The sequence below is a fragment of the Myxocyprinus asiaticus genome, chromosome 50, assembly GCF_019703515.2.
Source record: "Myxocyprinus asiaticus isolate MX2 ecotype Aquarium Trade chromosome 50, UBuf_Myxa_2, whole genome shotgun sequence".
Lineage (NCBI taxonomy): Eukaryota > Metazoa > Chordata > Actinopteri > Cypriniformes > Catostomidae > Myxocyprinus > Myxocyprinus asiaticus.
In genome coordinates, this window is record NC_059393.1 from 16,194,155 (window position 1) to 16,219,283 (window position 25,129).

Genomic DNA, 25,129 nt, shown 5'->3' on the forward strand with positions numbered 1-25,129 from the left:
GTCAAATGGAATAGAATGGTGAAAATATATGGGCCTGAGAACAGACAGAGCCAGAGCGATGATGGGACATCGGAACGGAGTCATTGCTCGCGTGAAAAGGGTTGCGCCACTCGTGACCTCCTTCCACTGTAGTTTACATCAGGAAGCACTAGCTACTAAGAAAATGTCCACAGATCTCAAGTGTGTCTTGGATGAGGCAGTTAAAATAGTCAATTTCATAAAGAATAGACCTCTTCAGGCCCTAGCTCAGCGAGTATTGATGCTGACTACCACCCCTGGAGTCGCGAGTTCGAATCCAGGGCGTGCTAAGTGACTCCAGCCAGGTCTGCTAAGCAACCAAATTGGCCCGATTGCTAGGGAGGGTAGAGTCACATGGGGTAACCTCCTCATGGTCGCGATTAGGGGTTCTCACTCTCAATGGGGCGCGTGGTAAGTTGTGCGTGGATCGCAGAGAGTAGCATGAGCCTCCACGTGCTGTGAGTCTCCACGGTGTCATGCACAGCGAGCCACGTGATAAGATGCGTGGATTGACTGTCTCAGAAGCGAAGGCAACTGAGACTTGTCCACAACCACCCGGACTGAGGTGTGTAACCGTGCCACCACGAGGACCTACTAAGTAGTGGGAATTGGGCATTCCAAATTGGGAGAAAAAGGGGATAAAATTCCAAATAAATAAATAAAAAAGAATAGACCTCTTCAGTCATGTTTGTTTGAAGAAATGTGACCACTGGCACTGTTGTGGTGGATCAGACAGAGATGTCGGATGCTTAGTATTGTTTTTAGTTCTAAGTATTAAACTTCAGCATGTAAAGTAACACATTTCGAAAAAAAAAAAAAAATCTAGTTTTATGTTACACTTTTATAAAGTTAAATGAAGGGGACACAATAAGGATAAAGTCAAGACCTTGAAATGTATTATCAGGTACCCCTGCTAATGGGTGAGTAGAAATGAATAGGCTGCAGTGACATCCTTTTAGCTTTGAGGTGGTGTTGCGTTCAGTAATCTCTAGAGTCTGAGATCTACAACCAAGCTCACAGAGAGTGAAGTACAGTGAAGTCCTGTTCTGCTGGAAGTATTTGATTAGAAATGCTGACTGCTCAGGCCTCATACTGAGAGTTAAAGGAGTGCTAGACAAGCTTGATCAGACCAGGGGCTTTGATCATGGTACTGTTTGATGGTCTCTTTCTATAGCATCCGTATATGTGAATCTCTAGGTGAATATCATGAAAATTGTCTTATGAAACATTTTCTGGTGATTTTTCACCTCTATATCAAAAGAAAAAATTATATTTTGATTAAAGGAAATAAAGCCTTTTTAAAGGACCATTACAATTTTTTGCATTGTGATATTATTTTCCTGACAATTAAGCATGTTTCCCCCCCAAAAGATCCCATTACAATAATGTGTTCAGATATTTTAGTTTTTTTTTTTTTTTTTTTTTTGCTGTTTTTTTTTCTTTGTAATTTCCATTATTCTCAGTGATGATTCTCATTAAAATATCTTTACTTTAATACAGTATATTTATATTTTATGACAGTAAAAAATACTCTATTATGATTCTTTTTTTATTAAATACAGTACATCAAATGCTATCATGATTCTACTTTAAACATTTCAGAATTTATAATTGTTTTGTTGTTGTTTGCATTCCAGAAATGAGAATATTTATTTTCATTGCAGTAATGAGAATAGGTAAAAAGTGTCATAATAAATGACCCAAGTTCAGCGTTGTCTAAGTTGCGCAAGTTGATAGGTTCTTGAGCTTGTTATCTGTTAGCCAATCGGCTCACTCACATGACATGTTAATCCAACTGGCTCGCATGTTGAAAGCTTATTGGTTCTTTGACATACAATCAGGTAGCCAATCAACTTGTGTCTCTTTGTGTAAGATTTAAATGGCTCAGTTTTTCAGACAAGCTGGTTTTACTGTTTATCAGTGAAAAGAGTTCACAGGTCTAGATCTACAATGCAAAAAGTCTAAATGGTACTAAATCTAGGCTTAATTTCCTCTATGCAATATATGATTGTATTTATAGTATTATATTAATTAGAAATTATATAAATTATATTTTATATATAATAAAAAATTATATAAAATAATTTCTAATATCTTTTAATATATGTTGCTTAGCAAAATTGCAGAGTTCATTTATGATTTTTTGCTCTTCAGCATCTGCAGTGCTTCAAATTGCAAGATCTCACAAATGCACAGTACAGATTTGAAACAATATTGGATTTTTTTTGTAAATTTTCAGTGCCTCACCTGTAAAATTGCACCTGCAAAATATACCGTCCAATCCAGCTTCCAGGTGTAGCCAGGTGTACACAACCCATATGCAAACGAGCCTGACACTGGAAGTGCATGGAATAAGAGGAGCAACATCTGTAGCATATACAACATCACAATACAAGTATTATTTCTACCTGTGTGTCAACAGTACCAGCACTGCCACTACACACCAGTGCTTTGATGGCAAGTGAATGTGGTCCGACTCTGTTCTCAAGGGCACCATTGCTGTTGCAGCTCATGTACTCCATCTGAATACAGATCGGGTTGAATGTATAGGGTTCCCCTCATCATTCACACATTATTGTGGTATAATCAAAAGCACAAACATATGGACGTATCACCCATGATTAGGGACTAAACAGTGGCTGTTTGTTTTGCAAATGAAACATAGTGACTTTCATAGTGAGTTACACCGAGGTGTGAAAGTCATGTTTGCACGGTAATGGAATCATGATTTAACTTTGGAGAATTACTTATATACTTGACTGAGCCGTTGATGAATCTTAATGAATAAGGAGAGGGCCTGGCACACATGGCTTGATGTTTTTAAAGGAGAAATTCTGTGGTAAATATAAAAGTTTCACTCGCACTTGAACTCAGTACCAGGATTGCACAAAATTTAGAATTTAAGAATTGGCTCCACTTCATTTTAAGGGTTAGTTAACCCAAAAATAAAAATCCTCTCATGATTTACTTACCTTTAAGCCAGCCAAGATGTGTATGTCTTTCCTTCTTCAGTAGAACCAAAGTGAAGATTTTTATAAGCAGATTTCAGCTCTGTTTGTCCATACAATGCAAGTAAATGGGTGCCATCAGGCTGCTGGCTGTTTGATGGTCCAAAAGGTATATTTAGGCAGCATAAAAGTAATCCACATGACTCCAGTCGATCAAATAATGTCTTCTGAATTGAATCGATACGTTTGTGAAAAATAAATAGATAATTAAAACTTTATTAATTAAAAAAAAATCGCTTCCTGCCAGCAGTCGACGCATCAGTGATGTAAGCGCTATGGCGCGTCCACGCGAGAAGTCGGAAGCGTGCACTTTGTTTACAACAGAGGAACAAACATCACACAAGAGTTAGGTCATTTCAAACAGCAATTCAGCGTTGGCCGGAAGCAACGATTTAATGTTAAAACATTTTAATCATCAATTTGTTTCTTACACAAACCTATCGATTTGCTTCAGAAGACATTCATTGATCAACTGGAGTCGTGTGGATTACTTGTATGCTGCCTAAATATGACTTTTGGACATCAAACAGCCAGCAGCCTGATGGCACCCATTTACTTGCATTGTATGGACAAACAGAGCTGAAATTGGCTTATAAAATTCTTCATTTCGGTTCTGCTGAAGAAGGAAAGTCAAACACATTTGGGATGGCTTAAAGATGAGTAAATCATGAGAGAATTTTCATTTTTGGTTGATCTAACCCTTTAATGATTTGGAATTTAAATTGAATTGGCCACGTCCTACAGGATATAGAATTTGAATTTAAATGAGAATGGCAGACAGATCAATTTACTCTATTGCAATTCAAAGAAATTGCAACACAATTACACAACAGACAAATTTCAGTAGTCTAACACAAGTTTTGCGACAAACCATGAAAAATTATTTGAATAATTTTGATGAATTATGCCTGTTTATTTATAATAATGCCTATTATGCCTATTAATTCATCATTAATGTAATTTTTTTATTTTTATAATTCATAATTATATATTAATTTAAAATGATTACAATTACAATTTATTTATAATTTATATTGTTCCCTATTACAGTTTTTCTCGATTGCTTAAACACTATAACCAGGCTTTTGAACTAAAATTTCAAAACCATAACGGCATTTTTCAAAATGCACACTAATTTCCCTAAACTATAAACACTATTCCCCTGTTTTGACACATGAGTCAGATTTATTGAATTGTCACTGCAAAACTCTACACACAAATCCCTTCATTTCTCATTGCCTACACCATGTGGTCATTTAGAAAGCACTAGCATTCAATATTGTTCATTCAACTCAGCACAGCTTGAGCTCAATTAGCACACAATTACCCAGGTGGAAACACTAAGAGTCAAAATTGATCACACACCAATCAGAACCTTCAATAGATAGATAAAAGGGCCCGAGTCAGTTCATTCAGTTTTGGAACAATGGATCCAGAGAGATGTGAAAGAAGAGGTCGAGGACACCAGAGAGGTGGAGGTGGAGGAGGAGGACGACGACGACGACGACGACGACGACAAGGAAGAAGGGGAAGGGCAAGGAGACAAGCAGTCTCGGATGAAATTCATGCCACTCTAGTTGACCATGTCCTTGTCCATGGTATGACTATGAGGGAGCCAGCACAACCAGAGCAGCCTCATTACATTGTTGTTTGGGATAACATCAGCTTCCATCGCACTGCTCTGGTTCGTGACTGGTTTACCAATAACCCAAGGTTTTCCAACATCTTTCTGCCTGCATACTCTCCCTTTCTAAACCTGATAGAGGAGTTATTTTCGGCATGGCGGTGGAAAGTGTATGACCGAGAACCTCACATCCATGTTCACCTCCTCCAGGCCATGGAAGAAGCCTGCCTAGACATTTCAGTTGATGTGTGCCAGGGTTGGATCAGGCATGCGAGAGGATTTTACCCCCGCTGCCTGCCTAGGCCCAATATAGCCTGTGATGTTGACGAGATTCTCTGGCTTGTCCCAGACCAAAGACGGGATGCTGGGTCAGAATAATTTTTTTGTTGTTGTTTGGTGTATTGTACTGTACAGTACATTAAGGAATAAAAAATTTGCAAATGTATACATTTGTGTCTTTTGGGTTCATCATGTGAAAAGGTTTTTGAGGGGGAGAACCACAAGCAACATAACTTATTACCGGGTTTTTGTAGTATTGTTTTGAATTTCTCACCAGTGTGTAAGACTATGTTGTAGTGTGTGTTTTTGAGGGCAAAGTTTGGTTTTTGTTTATGGATTTGTGTTTCAAGAAAAGGAGGCATAATTTCAAGAAATGTGTTTAAGCAATCGAGAAACTAATTTAAATGATGCCCTGATATAAAGATTTTTTTAAACTAATTTGTTAGGCATAAGTCAAAAAATTAACACTGTCATCAAAATACATTTTAATTTTGACAAACAGCACCAGAAAAGCACATCACATAGTTTTCAGATAACTTTATAAAATATACATTGATATCAAATTATGAATCTATTGATTATAAAATATAGTGAATTATATGAACATATAAATAACATCTAATGTTTCAGTTTTGTGTAACCCAACATGTTTAAGTGTAACTGAAATGAATTAAAATCTACATTTCATTGAATTTCATTCCCTTTGAACTCTATTTCCTTAAAGGAATGTTCAATATAAGTTAAGCTTAATCGACAGCATTTGTGGCATAATGTTGATTACCACAAAAAAATAAAAATAAAGCAAAATTCATGGTTACAGTGAGGCACACAATGAAAGTGAATAGGGCCAGTCCAGAAACAATAAAATACACACAGTTTCAAAAGTATAGCCACAAGACATAAACATTACAAGCGTTAACATGATCTTAATGTCAGAAAATCAGGGATTTACGGTGTTTACCAGATTACAAGGTTTACCAGCTTTACGTCACCATACCAACAAAGTTCTGATATTGGCAAAATAATGTTAGTAAGCGATTTTATCAAAATCATATTAACATGTATAATGTTTGCATGTATTAATGTATAATGGAACATTCATTATATTCAAATTTGAATTACACCTCTGAATCCAGTTTGCTACCTTGATTCAAATCCAATTCAATTTCAGGAATTGAATCAAAATTTTAAAGTCATTAGCAATAAATTCTGAATTCTCCAGAACCTCACCCAGTAAGCATAAATATTCTCGCAAACACTCTTGCATCTATGAGCGCACACATTATGTGATCGAACTGTGGCTCTGTGCTCTGTACAGACATACGTGTTGGTGTAACCTCATGTCTTATTAAACACATTACCACTCGTCACACACTCTCTGACACTCTCTCCTTGTTGAGAGTTGATGGAGGGGCTCAGCCAGGACTCATGTGTGAGATTAGCTTATCAAGATCTCACAGCACATCTCCAGCCTGATCGATGGGCCGCCATTGTGCCTGGGCTCTGGCTAGAACAAGGACTTTGGATAACCTATTGACCAAACTAAGACCCCAATCCAAACAAAAAACACAAAGGCACCGTCACTGTAGGTTGTGACAGGGGGGAAAGATATTCTTTGACTAACCAAGGTGACAATAAGTCACCCAGGGCTGGAATTCCAATTACTGAGTGATAATGATGAGTAATGCCTGTTCAGTAGCATACGGTACAGTAGTGTTGGGCAGTAACTAATTAAACTAAAAGTAGTGACTCTACTAACTTTACTACATTTTCAGTAGCATGAAAACTCATTAGCATGCTACGTTTTCCAAGTAGCGGTGACCAAACGATACAACGCTGTTTTTCATGTCACGTAATTTGCGCATATGAATTGTTTTAGTCCAACTGAAATCGATCTTTTAAAGTGCATATAAACATACTGATGAAAACACTTTCCTAATGTCCTGTCTCTTATTTGTAGAATTAGGAAGTCTGATTATAATTAAAAGATACATTTCAACTTGTCCCTTCTTTTTATTTATTTATTTATTTATTTATTTATTTATTTCAATTTGGAATGCCCAATTCCAAATGCGCTCTAGGTCCTCATGGTGGCGTAGTGACTCGTTTCAATCCGGGTGGCGGAGGATGAATCTCAGTTGTTTCCACGTCTGAGAACATCAATCCACACATCTTATCACGTGGCTTGTTGAGCGCATTACCGCAGAGACGTGGCTCGTGTGGAGGCCCACGCACAACTCACCACGTGCCCCTCCAAGGGCGAGAACCACACATTATAGAGACCACGAGGAGTTTACCCCATGTGACTCTACCCTCCCTAGCAACTGGGCCAATTTGGTTGCTTAGGAGACCTGGCTGGAGTCACTCAGCATGCCCTGGATTCGAACTCACAACTCCAGGGGTGGTAGTCAGCTTCTTTACTCTCTGAGCTACCCAGGCTCGTCCCTTCTTTTCTTTATAAAAAAATAAAATAAAAAATATAAAGCAAAAATCACGTTTACAGTGAGGCACTTACAGTGGAAGTGAATGGGGCCAATCCGTAAATGTTAAAATACTGACTGTTCCAAAAGTATAGCCGCAAGACGTAATCATATTTATAGTGTGATAAAATCACTTACTAACCTTTTCTGTATAAAGTTATACCAATTTGACAACTTCTTGACCTTGACAACATAACGCTGCAAGCCCTAAAACGACCATAAAAACAATGATTTAAACAATGTTACATCTCAAATAATACACCAATTTTAACAGATGAATTACTGTAAGTGCTTTTATAAAAATGTAAGCTTCACATTTCTGCCTTTAAACCCTCCAAAAATTGGCCCCATTCACTTCCGTTGTAAGTGTCTCACTGTAACGTCGATATTTGAGTCAAAATTATTTTTTGTGTTAATCAACATTATGCCACAAATGCTGTCGATTGAGCTTAACTTGTATTGGACCTGGAATATTCCTTTAAATAGCTTCAATGTTGTTAGCTACGTCTTGTTAGTAGATTGTAGTGTAGCTAACTACTTTTTTAAATACTTGACTGTAATTTAACTACTTTAAAGTATGAATAGCTTGTAGTTTGAAAAGCTACAGTTTCAAAGTAGCTTCCCCAACACTGCGGTACATTAATTTAAAGAAGTTTAATACTATAAAGCTTAAGATATTAAGAAGCAGAATATGCTTGGGGGTTTGCCCTAGGCACTTGCCTGAATGCATTTGTCTGAAACTGAATGAATGTGATTACTTTGAGAGCTTTAGGTTAGTACTCTGCGACAGGTTATTTGAATATGCACTCGCCATAACTTTGGCGAACCCAACAGGCTCCTTCAAGTATGGTTCATTCTCAGTCAGATATTTCTTGAGGATTTCCAGAGGGCAATCAAGAACTGCCTGCATGCAGAGAGTACAGTACACTTTATAGTAGGTTTTGAGCTCATAACCAAGCATATCCAGCTGACAAGATAAGCTTAGACCTCCATGGATGACCATGGAAGTCTTTCTGGTTAAGTTATTTAAGAAGCCTGGTGGGGGCACCAGCACACCAGTATCCTATATTGTGCACCAGACAACATCCAAAACATAGCCAAAACAAGTTATGGTAACCACAAAGTCTGAATTTACCAGTCCTCTTAAAGATAGTGAAACCCATGGCAGCTAATTGGTAAATCACAAACAGCAGATCAAGGGGGTACCAGATTAGGGCTTTTTTCTGCTCACATTCTGCCTGATGAACACCAGCATCAATGGACTAACAAACATATTTGATACTGTGAAGGAAAACCAGGTCAGTGGTGAAATTTTGATTCTTCACCTTGGATGTACCCACAAGAGGCATATCCCATGGTCTAGAGAAAAGAGACACCATCACCCATATGGGCACTAGCAAGAAGGACATGTTGAGCCAGAAGGCAGGATGGATCTCTGAACCATATTTACCTGCAAATAAATATGCCATAGGAAAAGAAAATGCATTCAAGAAGTGTCTTTTATAATTATTGTTTTGCTACAAAAATAATTTTTTGGTAGAATGTGCTGCCTAGACACTTTGTTTGCATGTTTTCCCTGTGTTCGCGTGGGTTTCCTCCGGATGCTCCGGTTTCCCCCACAAGTCCAAAAACATGCAGGTTACGTGAATTGGAGACTCTAAATTGCCCTGTAGGTGTGAGTGAGAGTCCCCCAGCCACTGGGGGTTGCATCAGGAAGGGCATCTGGCGTAAAACCTGTGCCAAGTCAAATATGCGGATCACGGATGGTCCGCTGTGGAGTCCCCTAATGGGAGCAGCCGAAAGAAGAAGAAGAATTGCTGCCTAGATGCTGCAAAAGCATTCCCTGGTTCCCTATCTGTCCCCAGTTCACAGGCGGGCCTATTCGGCAACACCGTCGAGGACTTTGCCCAGCAGTTCTCGATGGTAGAGCAGTAGATGGATGCTAGCCGGCATATCCTGCTCCGGCGCGGCTCAAGATCCCGCACCCCATCTACTCATCGCCAAGGGCGTCCCCCTGCAGTGACTGCACCGGCTCCGCCGCAGCCCGCCCCTTTGGCCTGGCCCCGGCGTGGAGCCCACCGCAGGAAGCAGACGCCACCCATCTCGTGGCCGCCCAGAACCCGTGAAAGGCTTCAAAGCGCCCTTGAGATGGGCGACCCAGGGACAACGAAACCCGCTGCTCTGGAGCTGGTAAGCAGATCTTCATCTTTTTGTTACCTTTTGCATTTAATTGCGCTGCATGCCCAAGTGGCTGCAGTACTCAAGAGCTCAGCAAGAGTGGTTTCCTTGTTCCCTGGGTCACGTATCCGGTGTGTACGGCTGGCATCACGACCACCGTCCACCACTCCATTTGGCAGGTTGGCACTCCAGCGGCGGTCTCCCGCCCTGAGCGCCCAGCTGTGGCACAAATCTGCCCCCGATGTGACAGTCTCCACGGGTCATGAGGACAGGCCTCTTCCTCCCCCGTCCCAGGCTGTTCCGGGGGTGGTCACAAGGAGCCAGGTAAGTGCTTCTATGTCCTCGGACTCAGCACGGCCACGACGTGGTGTGGCACCTCGAGCTCCGCCCCGCCGCGAGGCCCCACCTGCGGGTACATCCGATGACGTTGTCCCTTTGGTCCCCCTTGCACGGAACTTGGACGCATGGCTTGCGCCTTCCAATCCATCACGAGGGCTGGTCCGGACCGTCTGACACGGCTGCGCGATTCACTTCGCCGGGCATCCGCCCAGGTTCAGCGGTGTCCACTTCACCTTGGTGAAAGACGAAAACACTGCTACCTTGCACGGAGATCGCTACCGTCCTACGGAAGGACGCGATAGAACCTGTCCCTCCAGCCGAGATGAAGAAAGGGTTTTACAGCCCCTACTTCACTGTACCGAAAAAAGGCGGTGGGTTGCGGCCAATATTGGACCTGCGAGTACTGAACCGGGCTTTACACAGACTCCCATTCAAGATGCTGACGCGAAGACGCATTCTAGCGAGCGTCCGGCATCAAGATTGGTTCGTGGCGGTAGACTCGAAGGATGCGTACTTTCACGTCTCGATCCTTCCTCGACACAGACCCTTCCTGCGGTTCACGTTCGAGGGTCAGGCGTATAGGTACAAAGTCCTCCCTTTCGGCCTGTCCCTGTCTCCTCGCGTCTTTACAAAGATCGCAGAGGCTGCCCTTGCCCCGTTAAGGGAGGTGGCTAATCTTAGCTCACTCTCGAGACGTGTTATGCACACACAGGGACCTGGTGCTCTCACACCTCAGCCGACTAGGGCTTCGGGTTAACTGAGAAAAGAGCAAGCTCCTCCCGGTTCAGAGCATCTCTTTTCTCGGTTTGGAGTTGGACTCAGTCTCCTTGACGGCGCGCCTTATGAACGAGCGCGCCCAGTCGGTGCTGGCCTGTTTGAAGGCGTTCAAACAGAAAAAAGCGGTTCCACTGAAACTTTTTCAGAGGCTCCTGGGGCATATGGCATCCTCGGCGGTGGCCACCCCACTCGGGTTGATGCATATGAGGCCGCTTCAGCACTGGCTTCAGACTCGAGTCCCGAGATGGGCATGGTGCCACGGGACACACCGCGTGGCCATTACGTCAGTCTGTCACCGTCTTTTCAGCCCTTGGACCGACCTCTCGTTTCTACGAGCAGGTGTTCCCCTAGAAATGGTCTCCAGGCATGTCGTGGTCATGACAGACACCTCCAAAAAGGGCTGGGGCGCTGTTGGCAACGGGCACGCAGCCGCCGGCCTCTGGACAGGTCTGTGCTGGGGCTGTGTTGGCACATCAATTGCCTCGAGTTACTGGCAATTCTGCTCTCCCTGCGGAGGTTCCGGCCATTGATCCAGGGCAAGCACGTGCTAGTTCGGACAGACAGCACGGCAGCGGTAGCATATGTCAACCGCCAAGGCGGTCTGCGCTCCCGCTGTATGTCACAACTCGCCCGCCGTCTCCTCCAACGGAGTCAGCAGCACCTCAAGTCGCTGCAATCCACTCACATCCCGGGCAACCTCAACACTTCGGCGGACGCGCCGTCACAACAGGTTACCCTCAAGGGAGAGTGGAGACTCCACCTTCAGGTGGTCCAGCTGATTTGGAGTCGATTCGACAGGCACAGGTGCACCTGTTCGCCTCCCAAGTATCCTTCCCACTGCCCGCTCTGGTACGCCCTGACTGAGGCCTTCCTCGGCATAGACGCGCTGGCACACAGCTGGTCCCCTGGCATTCGCAAATATGCATTTTCCCCCAGTGAGCCTGCTTGCACAGACCCTGTGCAAAGTCAGGGAGGACGAGGAGAAGGTCATCCTGGTAAGCACCCTACTGGCCCGCCCAGACGTAGTGCTCGGACCTCACACTCCTCGCGACAGCTCCCCCCGGGCAAATTCCCCTGAGGAAGGACCTTCTTTCTCAGGGAAGGGGCACCATCCGGCACCTGCGCCCAGACCTCTGGAATCTCCATGTCTGGCCCCTGGACGGGACGTGGAAGACCTAAGCTATCTCCCACCTGCGATGGTAGACACGTTCACTCAGGCTAGGGCTCCCTCTACGAGGCGCCTGTATGCCTTTTAAGTGGCGTCTGTTCGCTAAATGGTGTTCTTCCCATCGGGAAGACCCCCAGAGATGCACAGTCAGATCAGTGCTTTCCTTCCTGCAAGAGAGGTTGGAAGGGAGGCTGTCCCCTTCCACCTTGAAGGTGTATATTGCTGCCATAGCAGCACACCACGACACAGTCAACAGTAAGTCCTTAGGGAAGCATGATCTGATCATCAGGTTCCTAAGAGGCACCAGGAGGCTGAATCCCTCCAGGCTGTGCCTTGTTCCCACAGCGGACCTCTGTAATTCTCAGGGTCTACAGAGAACCCCCTTTGAGCCTTGCAGTCAGCCGAGCTTAAGGCACTCTCCTTGAAGACTGCCCTCCTGACTGCGCTCACTTCCATCAAGAGGGTAGGTGACCTGCAAGCGTTCTTTGTCAGCGAAACGTGCCTGGAGTTCGGTCTAGGTTACTCTCACGTGATCTTGAGACCCTGACCGGGCTATGTGCCCAAGGTTCCCACCACCCCTTTAGGGACTAGGTGGTGAACCTGCAAGTGCTGCCCCAGGAGGAGGCAGACCCAGCCCTGTCGTCGCTGTGTCCGGTGTGTGCTTTACGCATCTATTTGGATCGCACACAGAGCTTTAGAATCTCTGAGCAGCTCTTTGTCTGCTTTTGGTGCACAGCGGAAAGGAAGCGCTGTCTCCAAGCAGAGGATCGCCCTCTGGCTCGTTGACGCCATAACTATTTCATATCTCACCCAAAACATGCTGCCCCCGGTAGGGCTACGAGCCCATGCTACCCGTGGTGTAGCAGCTTCTTGGGCCCTGGCCAGAGGTGCCTCTCTAACAGACATTTGCAGAGCAGCGGGCTGGGCAACACCCAACACCTTTGCAAGGTTCTACAACCTCCGGGTGGAACCGGTTTCGTCCCAGGTAGTGGCACGCAACAAGCGGATAAGCCCTGGATAGCCGGCCGGGTGTATCGCTTGCACATAGCGCCTTCCACCTCCTTTTGAGCTGAAGACGTGCACTGTTAATTCCCAGTAGTGTTCACAAAAGTTGTTCCCTGGTTGACTTCCTCCGAGCCCTGTGGCAGTCGAGTTTTCGGAGAGACTCGCTGCCGGCCCAGTACACGCGCTAACTAAGAGCCCGGTTCTGGGGTAGGTGCTCCGCATGTGGCGGTTCCCTGTAAGGCTAACCCCATGCGATCTATATCTTCCGCTAATTCATTTCCGAGCTGGCAAACTGCGTCTTCCTTGGGCAGAGCCCCTCTGCCCCAGTCTCCATGTTGTAGTAACTCCTCCCCCATTGGGCAGGATCTACCTTGAAGGCTCTCCACATGGTTGGAAAGACCATGTGATGTATTCTTCCACTTAAATATCCCCCCTCTCTTGGGGCAAGGTGTGGTCTCCGCGGTGTCCTCCCCTTGGGAGGGACACCCCCCGACTAGACCTGGTGGCCCAGTCGGATAATCCCCCTTCTTTTTTAGGGAGTGGAAAAAGAGAAGGGGAAAGAGGCCACGACTGGGTTAAGCCTGTCTCTATTTTAGGGTAGTCGACTTGTCCCCAAAAAGGGCCGTTCGACCCTCATAACTGTGTTGGGGGAGGTTACGTGTCGACCTGGTGTGCTGGCTATGAGGCACACAGCAAGTCTGCCCACCGCACACCGCCAGTTCACGTAACACCGTTCAGCCTTGTGGCGTTTTGTATAGGGAACCCTAGTGTCACTACATCGACACCAACGTCGAGTGAGTGACAGATAGGGAACGTCATGGTTACTGGTGTAACCTCCGTTCCCTGATGGAGGGAACGAGACGTTGGTCCCCCCTGCCACAACGCTGAACTACCCGCTGAAATGGCCGGACCTTATATCGGCTCCTCAGCATAAAACCTGAATGAGTGGTTGCATACCAGCTCCTTTTATACCCGTATGTTCAGGGGAGTGGCATGCAAATACCACTCGCCAATTTTCATTGGCCTTTTATCAAAGACCAGAGGTGTCTCGGGCTCCCAAGAGTGACCCCTAGTGTCACTACATCGACACCAACGTCTCGTTCCCTCCATCAGGGAACGGAGGTTACACCAGTAACCATGATGTTATATTGACTCACCAACCACTATTCCTGGTACAAACACTATCATGTTGGCACACAGTGATCCAGCTCAAAAGAGCCCCAATGTGCGGTATTGTTGCCTGTCATGATAGGACACACTAATTTGACACGGACAGAAACAACCACCACCTTTTAAACATAACAGCAAGAACTGACTCATATTTCATGTTGTATTCTTCTAAGATAGTGTGACCTTAAAATAACAGTTCACCCAAAAATGAAAATTCTGTCAATATTTACTGACCCTCATGTCAATGTAAACCTGTTTACTGTTTTATTTTTATTTATTTATTTTTTTTTGCTTCTGAGGAACACAATAGGAGACATTTTTAAAGAGTCTTTATGCAGCTCTTGCCATACAACAACTGTTCCAAACAGCTCCAAAAAGGACAAAAAACACCAAAAAAGGCAACATAAAAGTAATTTTTTATTGCTATATTCCAAGTCCTCTGAAGCGATATTGTATGATTGTGTGAGGAACAGACTGAAATAATTATTCACTCTCTTGCCTTCCCCCAAAGCTTGTGTAATATTTGCCCAGCATTCAAGATTAGCGGGTCGTGTTCAGCTAATGCACACATGAAAACCAATGTCGTTTTGGTGTTGATGACGTTGACGTACTACTTCTTAATCTGGAGGCAGACGTAGACTAGATGCAAGACTAGATGGAGGTTAAGATGAAATGGTGATTTTTAGTGAATACCAACTTAAATAACAGCTGATAAAGCCAAATTGTATGTTGGCTTGACAAAGCCATCTTGCTGTTACTGGCATGACATAGTCATGTTATTTATATTTTGTTCACCAGATGGCATCAACCTGCCACCGATTTATGTCACATTCTTATATTTTCTTCATGTTTCAACGTATATACACAAGTGTAGGTTCTGAATTTTTATTTTTTTCAAAAATTTGCTTATTTGTATTTGCAAATTAATGGTAAACTTTAGAGATGTAAATGTAAATTAGATCAAAATATCATAAAATCCCAAAAGAAATACATAATTTTATTGTTCTTACTTCATGGAAGAAGAAATGGTATCATTATCATCATCATCACAAAAAAAAATGGGGTTACACATCTGACCCTTCTGGTCAAAAATGGCTGTGAATACCAAAGGGAGGTGCCATTTTTAAATACCGTAGGAGGGTTAAATAAACGCGGGACGAGTCGAAATCATTTTTAATCCAGATTATGCCACAAATTTGGTCGATTAAACATATCCTGGAACATTCCTTTAAAGTGAAAGAAACTGGAAGTGTAAAAGTAAAGAAAGGCATGTTATTGTAAGACATTTGTGCAAATACTTTTCTTGTATCCAATTTCATGGTTGGATTGCCAGACTAGATAATGTAAACTGCCATTCTGCCTGCATCTATGCATATCTAACTGACAGCCTCGTAGATTTGTTGGCTCAAAAAGCTGCTTACAATCCTCAGAGTCTGATAGTGACGGCTCGTATCCCTTTCTCCGCAATGCAGACCCGTTTAATCAGCAAGGCTGGGAAAACAGAGATTACCTGTCTGACTGACAATAGTTTAACTGACTTGTGCCAATAAAATGCCAGTCTTGGTTTTTATAATGATCCCTATGAGGTTTATTTGCGTTCAAATTTAAAGGTGCACTCACTAATTTTTTTTCCTCATTTAAAAAAGTTTATTTCTAATGAAATTAATAGTAATTTTGAACATACAGTATGTATAAAATCATGACCACTCATGTGAGATGAATAGTTCAGTCATATCAGTAAACTTATTAAAGCTCTTTTATTCTACATGGGGCAGGGGTGCCTCATGGGGGCATCCATGTTAACTTCACATGACCAGTTGAATACTGCTCACTAAATCTCAGTAACTGCCCTGTTATTGGACACTTTAATTACTGGATTCAATTAATCCTGGTTTACTGTGCATAGTGAATTTCTACAATGGCATTTGTAACTGAAAATGACTGTGTTTGAATGATGCAGCATCCAGGCCACTAGGTTTCAGTGTAAGCCATACTTCAAAAATTACTGAATGTACCTTTAATGAATGAAAAAAGTGAGGAATTCATTCCGATGTGAGTGACCTAGAAAGTGGAATATTTTTTTGAGCAGGGATTAAAAACTGTTTTATGCAACACACTTTCAAAGAGAAATCATATGGATTCGTACGAGTTGGCTATATTATATGAAATCGTGTGAAATCGAATTTTACAACAGCAAATAAGTTGACTCTACCTCGTCTCCTTCTAAAACCCGACAATTACTTTCTTCCATCATACACAACCAGGGCCGTAGGAAGTAATTCTGGGCCCCCTGACTGAATATTGCTCTTGGCCCCTTACCTATTAAAAAGATACATATTTGAATGTGTGGTGCCCCCCCTACTTTTGGGCCCCTAGAAATGTTTCCACCTTTTACCCCACTAGCTACGGCCCTGTACACAACATACTCTTTACACTTCACATCATACTCACAGACTCCACTCTATGGTTCGATTTAGATTAGTTAGGGTTAGTTAGGGCATCAAATTAATAAGCATGTACACAACATCTGACACACGTAACTTTTGTTTACTTCTGCATTACACATCAGGGTATTTGCATGTCTTCAATTCTTATGAATTCATTTATACAACTTCACATGAGATCGGGTTGTTTTCATTTCGGTTCATTCTAAGCAAAAACTGTATTTTTTTGTTCCGTTTACAGGCAGTGTTCCACAGCCATCTTTTACAAATGGTAACCGAGTTTTTAACATTCTTTTTAGTACTCTGTGCTAAGGGTTGGCGATATAAAAGTCGCAGTGTTGCCAGATCTCCCAAGAGAAACAAGCGACCTGGTTAGAATGGAAAAACAAGCCCAAAGTAAGTGACTTGCCTCACCAAAAATAAGTAAAAATAAGTAATCCAATTTTTCTGTGTGAGGGATTGATTAGCATAGAAATCATAAAAGCTTAGTATACAGTATCCTACTTATAAAAAATAAATAAAAAATAATAAATGTATTCTATATATTTCAAATATGTCCCAAAAAAATAACTAAAACATTTAAAATATACAACAGGCCATCTAAATCAATGAATAAATCTCTCTCTCATGCACGCACAGGAGTGTGTTGCGTTTGGACTAAATGTCACCTTATATGGGCCAAATAATTTTTTTTAAACCTTGGTGTACCCACATAGAGTGCATGCACAGATCATGTTCTTCTGAAACTAAAATAGTCCTGAATCAAATTTATACTGCTTTAAAGGTGCACTAAGTAAAAAAGTTTTACAAATAAAACATGAATTGGATTTTTTAGAAATACCAACTTTAACCAACATTGGTGTAAAACAGAAGGGAGCACACACTCATTGCACTTGGCTCTTTAGCTGTAATAAGCCACCGAACTGTATCACAGAGTAAGGCCTTCTCAGTCAAAATGTGTTAATAATGTGTCATGTTTCACAATAATTGGACCCACTTTATATAAGGTGTCTTAAACTACTATGTACTTAATCATTTGATACAATGTACTTATTATGTACATAGGGGTGGAAATTAACACCCACTAACCCGGCAAATGTGCGTAAAAATCAGCATGTAACCCTAACCTAATCCTTATCCTAAACCCTTACCCCTAACCATACCCCTACTCTTAAACCTATCCGAACCTCAACCTCAGTAGCAACAGATGTGAATCTTGTGAGAATTTTGGAGAACAATATGTAGTTACACAATTAATACATTGTATTGTATGTTGTTGTTGTTTTTTTTTTTTATGTTATACAGTATTAATTACACCTAATATAAATTGGGAGTGTTTTAATGAGTGTCCATTTACCTGAATTTAAAAGTAATGCCGAAATCATTCCGGAACAATTGAAAGGAAAACCCGTTTATGGTTATATTCTGCAAAAAGTTCTAGAATTCAGAATAACCACTGGCCTGCATGTAGAAAAATGACAAACAGAAATAAAAAATTACCATATTAACTTTTCCTTTTGCTTAAATCACAACAGAAACACATTACAATACTTAGTGGAGTAGACACACCATTATCAATAATGCAATTTACCAGCAAAGATCAGGTTGGGAGACCAGCTAAGTCCACCAAACAAGCTTAGGCTAGTTTAAGCTGTTTTTTTAGCAGCATGCTTAACGTTTTCAGCATAAAAGTTTTCTGATTACTTTTTCCACATTGTTTTTCCCCCAATTACTCCCAACCTATGTGTATGTGAGCATGCTCTTCCTTGTCTTGAATTAGTGAACAGAGATGAATGGGTTGGCAAACTGTAATTATTCCAACACCAAGAGTGCCAGCAACAAAGAGGAGCCATTCAGACAGTATACACTTCTTATTTTGAACATGAGAGTTGATACAGCCTCTAGACAAGACTGTGGCTTCTTAGAATTGTATATGAATAAATGTTGGCATGGAGATATTAAAATACTTTGATAAATACGGTTTTGATCATACAAATGAGCCAATCTCTTGGTGGCAAGAAAGATGCTGATTAGCTTTTACCCGTGACCTTCAGCCTAACAATATGGGAAAATTGAAATCCCAAATTTATAGGCATACAAATGTCATCACTTTCTGTTCAAAAGTTGTTTTTTTTTTTTTGTTTTGTTTTTTTTTTGAAAAGGTTAGAGAGAGATATGTACACAAATGCTTCCATCTGCCAAGTGTGGTATAGGCTATAATCTTCTTTGCTTGTACTGGATTTCATTTGTTACATCATGAAAATGGCTGGAATGATGTCACTTTTTTTCAGTTTGTAATTTAATTAGTAATCATACAGATAGCCAAAATGCCATAGTTTAATGCGAAACCATTACTCAGTCAACAATACTACAATCTTTCACTGCCCTCATGTGGAAGAGAAGTAGAAACAAAACAAACTTCAGCATGCACAAGTCTGTGTAATATCTGCAGAAAAGTACACTGTAGACCCTAATGTTGTCATTACTGGGAAAATCAAGTTGTCCTAATTAAACACGGTGTTGGGCAAGCTACACAAAAAAATGTATCTAGCTAAGCTACCAACTACTCAACAGAAAAATTAGTTAAGCTAAGCTAAAAGCTACACTTCAGAAAAAGTAGCAAGTTACACTACAAGTTACACTGTAAAAGTAGCTTGCAATATTTAAACTGTTTCATTTTTTTCAACCGCAGATGCATAGTGCATACTGTAATAGACAAAGCCTAAAAGACGTATTCACATGACGTTTATCAAAGCTGTGGTCCAGTATATTACAGTTTAGGGCAATACAGTATACAAGTATACAGTTGGTGCTATACGTATGTGCACGTAAAAACAAACTTATTCAAATTCATATTTAGACATGCTACCTCTACAAACACGTGATCAACATGTAAAATCACTATTTTTACATTTTATTTTTTATATTAATACTACTACCTCTACAAAAGCACGTATTCAATATGAAAAATCACAATTTTTTAAAAATTGAACATTTTTATTTTTTTATATTTATATTACTACATCTACAAACCCATTTAAATGCACATTTCTGTATCAAAACTGCATACATACAGTATACTGGATTCATCTTATCCTGTAATTCTGTGTCTAGCTGTTGTATTTCTGTATGTACTGGAAGCTTTTGATAAGAGGCAAATTGTGTGTGTGTGTGAGAGAGAGAGAGAGAGAGAGAGAGAGAGAGAGAGAGAGAGCACATCTGGGCAATAACAATGTGATTTCTGATTTTATCTGATGGTAATACCATGGTACTTTGATATACAACTATGCACTATTCTGTAGTTGCATGGTGCTTCATAGTACTTCAAAGAATACCATGTTACTACCATGGTAATTTGCATTAAAATTATGTAATTTGAGAAGAAAGAAATCGCTGAACAGCTGGAATCAACCTCCGGTTTGTGTCAGAGTTCTGTTTTGTGTTTATTTTGTGAAAATTACTGTCTGACTCCTCAATATTCAGCCTATTACAAGACTACTTGCCAAATAAATAAATAAATGGACATGAAACATTGATTTGTGCTGAAATTATGTAATCTGAAAATAAATAAATCACTGAACAGCTTAAATCAACCTCCGGTTTGCATCTGAGTTCTGTTGGTGTTTACTTTGTAAAAATGGCCATCTGACTCCTCATTATTCAGCCTATTACAAGACTACTTGCCAAATAAATAAATGAATTCACATGAAACATTGATTTGAGTTTAAATTATTTTATTAGCTTACTTGTAGAGATCGCACAGTGAGCCGAGAAACAGGACAAACGGCTCGCAGGACCAGGATGAGCAGTCTGATACGTTTTAATCCCTGGATGTGTGGTTGTTACAGAGCAATATCTCACTGCTGGATGGCGCCATTGACCAATCAGAATCAAGTATTCCAGAGAGCCGTGTAATAAGTTGTTTTATTGCAAATAGTTGTATCATGTGATGACACCATTATGGTGATCTGTGTCAAGTTGGACCCTTTTAACTCTATCTCAGTTCACCTTGTGCAACTAAAGTACAGGTATATATGCATTTCTGTGGAGAATAAAGTTTATTTGATGATTGACCTTGAATTGGTTATAATATTTTTAATAATTTGAGCTGTGATCTAAATTTGAGTCAATTCAACTAGAATTATTAAGTAGAAACAACAATATTTAAATAGCACATCTGAGTTAAGTCTACTTGCATCTAGTTACCTTAACTGAAATAGTTAATTTCATTCCCTATGAACCAAGTTAAGTGAACTTAATTACACAAGTTTTAAAAATGCCATTACTCAATTCAGCTGAAGGAACAAGTTTACTCAATATATTGAGTAAAGTCAAATTTTTGGGGACTTCAGTGTACCTTTGCTTTTCAAATGCTGCTTATGAAAATGTATCCTTTTTTAAGCAAGAGTAAAGGTCAATACAAGTACCATTTACATTTATGTATTTAGCAAACATTTTCATCCAGAATGACACACAGTACATATTCTGCATTCACAGTACACGTATTGTTTCCATGCATTCCTTAGGAATCAAATCCAAGAGTATTATGTTCAGTGCCCTCATGTAGAAAGATTTATGTTACATAAATGTTCATTTTAAACATAATTTATAATAGCCAAATAAATTACAAGAATACTCACTCTTGACAAGCAGGAACATTGTTCATATTATAAAGGATGCCAAGAGCCATCAGAGAAAACAGAAAAACACACATTTCTTGTGCCATGATGTTCTGCTGGAAAAATAAAACTACAGTAAATCAGTTATTCAGTTCACAGTTATCCACAGTTGAGACTCTGCAAGTTGTTAGAAATTCTTAGAGCAAGATCTATGTAAAATATACCCTATACGAAAACTTAAATAGTATATATCAATATTATATACACTGGTGGCCAAAGGTTTGGAATAATGTACAGATTTTGCTCTTATGGAAAGAAATTGGCATTCAGCTGATCACAATGTATAGTCAGGACATTAATAACGTGAAAAAATACTATTACAATTTGAAAAAAATGTTCAGAACTTCTTAAACTTCTTCAAAGAGATCTCATCATAAATTCCTCCACATGCAGCAATGAGTGGTGGTGGCATAGTGGGCTAAAGCACATAGCTAGTAATCAGAAGGTTGCTGATTGTCCTTGAGCAAGACACTTAACTCCAGGTTGCTCCAGGGGTATTGTCCCTGTAATAAGTGCACTGTAAGTCGCTTTGGATAAAAGCGTCTGCCAAATGCATAAATGTAAATGACAACTTTGCAGATCCTTGGCATTCTAGCTGTCAGTTTGTCCAGATACTCAGGTGACATTTCACCCCATGCTTCCTGTAGCACTTGCCATAGATGTGGCGGTCTTGTCGGGCACTTCTCACGCACCTTACAGTCTAGCTGATCCCACAAAAGCTCAATGGGGTTAAGATCCATAACACTCTTTTCCAATTATCTGTTGTCCAATGTCTGTGTTTCTTTGCCCACTCTAACATTTTCTTTTTGTTTTTCTGTTTCAAAAGTGGCTTTTTCTTTGCAATTCTTCCCATAAGGCCTGCACCCCTGAGTCTTCTCTTTACTGTTGTACATGAAACTGGTGTTGAGCGGGTAGAATTCAATGAAGCTGTCAGCTGAGGACATGTGAGGTGTCTATTTCTCAAGAGACTCTGATGTACTTATCCTCTTGTTAGTTGTACATCTGACCTTCCACATCTCTTTCTGTCCTTGTTAGGGACAGTTGTCTTTTGTCTTTGAAGACTGTAGTGTACACCTTTGTGTGAAATCTTCAGTTTTTTGGTAATTTCAAGCATTGTATAGTCTTCATTCCTCAAAACAATGATTGACTGATGAGTTTCTAGAGAAAGCTGTTTCTTTTTTGCCATTTTTGTCCTAATATTGACCTTAAGACATGCCAGTCTATTGCATACTGTGGCAACTCAAAAACAAACACAAAGACAATGTTAAGCTTCATTTAATGAACCAAATAGCTTTCAGCAGTGTTTGATATAATGGCAAGTGATTTTCTAGTACCAAATTTGCAATTTAGCAAGATTACTCAAGGATAAGGTGTTCGAGTGATGGCTGCTGTAAATGGTGCCTGTTTAGTTTTAATGACGTTTTTCAAATAGTGATGGTGCTGTTTTTATCATCAGTAATGTACTGACTATATTTTGTGATCAGTTGAATGCCACTTTGGTGAATTAAAGTACCAATTTCCTTCTGAAACAGCAAAATCTGTCACATCCGCCAGTGTAAGTAAATATGCAATTCCACCTCAAAGTCTCAAGGACTTTGCAAGTAAATAAATATTGTACAGGTCTACTGTATTTCAGGCTAAAATAAAGTTCTGCTTACCGAGAACACCCTCTTCAGAAATTGTTCATAACCCAGTTTACAATACTGTAAACCTGGGAGGGCCACATCATTGTAGAAGAAGAATCAAGCCAAATAAAGGCGCTTTTGGAAAAGTACATAATTTGATTTTGTCATACATTTACATAATCATGTTTACTTTTGGTCTAATTTGTCAAAGGCATGTGTGCCAAAAAAGGAAAGCTCTGCCAAAGCAGCGACAGGACAAGAGACTTCTGTGTGTTTGTGTGATACTGTGTAAGCCCAGGAATGTACTTGTGAGCTGCTTTGGGGATAAAAGGCTTTCAAAAAATTATATGACAAATTGCTGGGTTACAAACATTTGCTAGAGATACTAAATTATTGTAAGACCTATTCTTAATCTATAATTACCTATAACCCATAATTAACATATTAATTATTCTTACATGCAGAATTTGGGGAGAATCATTGGCCCCACCTGAAAAAAGGCAGATGCTATTTGCACCCTGGTGCAAATACAGGTATATGCAATTTACACCCCAGTGCAAATAGTGGCAAATATTATTTGCACCCAAACCCTGGTGCAAATAATGGTAGATACTAATTGCACCCTGGTGCAAATAGTTTCAGATTCTATTTGCACCCATATTTAAATACCAGCATATAGTATGGGCAGGGCCGCATTAATGCACGAGCGTTAATGTCACGGTTGAGGAACCAACACTTCAATGACCAGCAAAAACACAGAGCAAAGCCACGTTTTCCATATACTCATATCAAAACAAGCTCTGTTTATGTTTATTGACAGTGGGGGCCTGGAGGGTGATTTATGACTATTGTGTCGGGTAATAAACCACGGATGGACATGATGTGCTCTCAGATACTAACTGAACCGTCTCGCTGAAAATGGTAAGCACAGGTACTGTATATGTAATTTATGTAGCTTATGCATGCGTAGCCAACCTTTATTGTGTAAATATTATGTCAGGTAGTAAATCAAGGATGTTAGCACGCATTTCTTTCTCAATGGATTTTAGTTGTGGCGACCAGGGACTAAAAAAGAATGATTCTAGGAACGAAAACAAATGTTTATTTTTTTAGCAGAATGTAACCGAAAACAGGAACAAAATCCCTTTCAATTGTTCCTGGGTAAAAACATTATTTTTAAATGCTGGTAACTGGTTAATAACTGGTTAATTTTGTTCTGATAATTATTTTATGAAATCGAAGACCAAAGGTTTATCAGTAAATTTTCATAATTACACCACTTCCTGTTGCCTGATAAAAGAGTCTTTTCTCTTTTTAGTAAAACATGAGGTAACACTTGATATTCAACTTACTATAAGTGACTTATCAACTGACTTGCTATAGCTAGTAAACAATGTTTCAACAAACATTCAGTAGACTTCAGTAGCCTGTATATAGATCTTTATTAATAACCTACTTACCTTTCTTTGCTTACCTGCTCATTTTCTTATTTCACCTTTAGTTACCCAAAGGTTTTTTGGAAATGCTCTACTGACTGTTTGTTGCATATGCATTTCCTATCAGTACAGAGTCACTTTACTTTAATGTTGCATCAACTGTTCATCTATAGTTACCTAGGGACCATCAAAATAAAGTGAACATCTAAGGAATACGGTTAACTGACTGATACATGTCTCCTTTTTTTAAACAGACTATCAACAGATGTTAAATACCAATACTGATAATAACACACAGGAATAGCAGCACCACATTGCAACCAGCACATAGACTGTATGCAAAAGAAATATAAATGTACAGAAGTCGTTGTTTTGTCTAACAATTTTAATGAACTGATTTGTATGTCTCACATAATAATGTAAAGGCTTATGAAACTCCAAAGGCAAAACCTTTTTAACTGATTGAGTCTAACAGAGCAATTAACAGGAATAATAATATCATTTATAAATACTATAATCCCACAAACATTAACTGACCACACACCAAACAAAAAATAATATGGCAGTCAGATGGTTGTAAGAATTCCTCCCTCACTCCTCTTTCAGCAGAATTCCATAAGGGCGAACTGACTTCTCCAAAATCTCTCTCTCTCTTCATCTGGAGTGCCATCAAGAATCTTAATCAGCCACTAATCTTTCCTGGCACACACTTTCCTTAGATTTGGATTGATACTGTTCTGCAGCAGGACTTTATAAGTCTTTCCGGTCTTTTTATATGTAAATGCCTTGCTGTAACGAGCAGCCTCATTTACATCATACGTTGAATAAATCCCTTTTCCATACCTATCTCTTGGGCCTGCTTTGTAACTGGATTCAATGATGGCTTTAGCACTGATCAT

The 25,129-nt window shown here is 40.5% G+C and overlaps 1 pseudogene; it reads right to left on the reverse strand.

Annotated features, from left to right (window-relative positions):
- Nucleotides 1-700: 700 nt before the first annotated feature.
- Nucleotides 701-25,129, reverse strand: LOC127438897 (transmembrane 6 superfamily member 2-like; annotated as a pseudogene).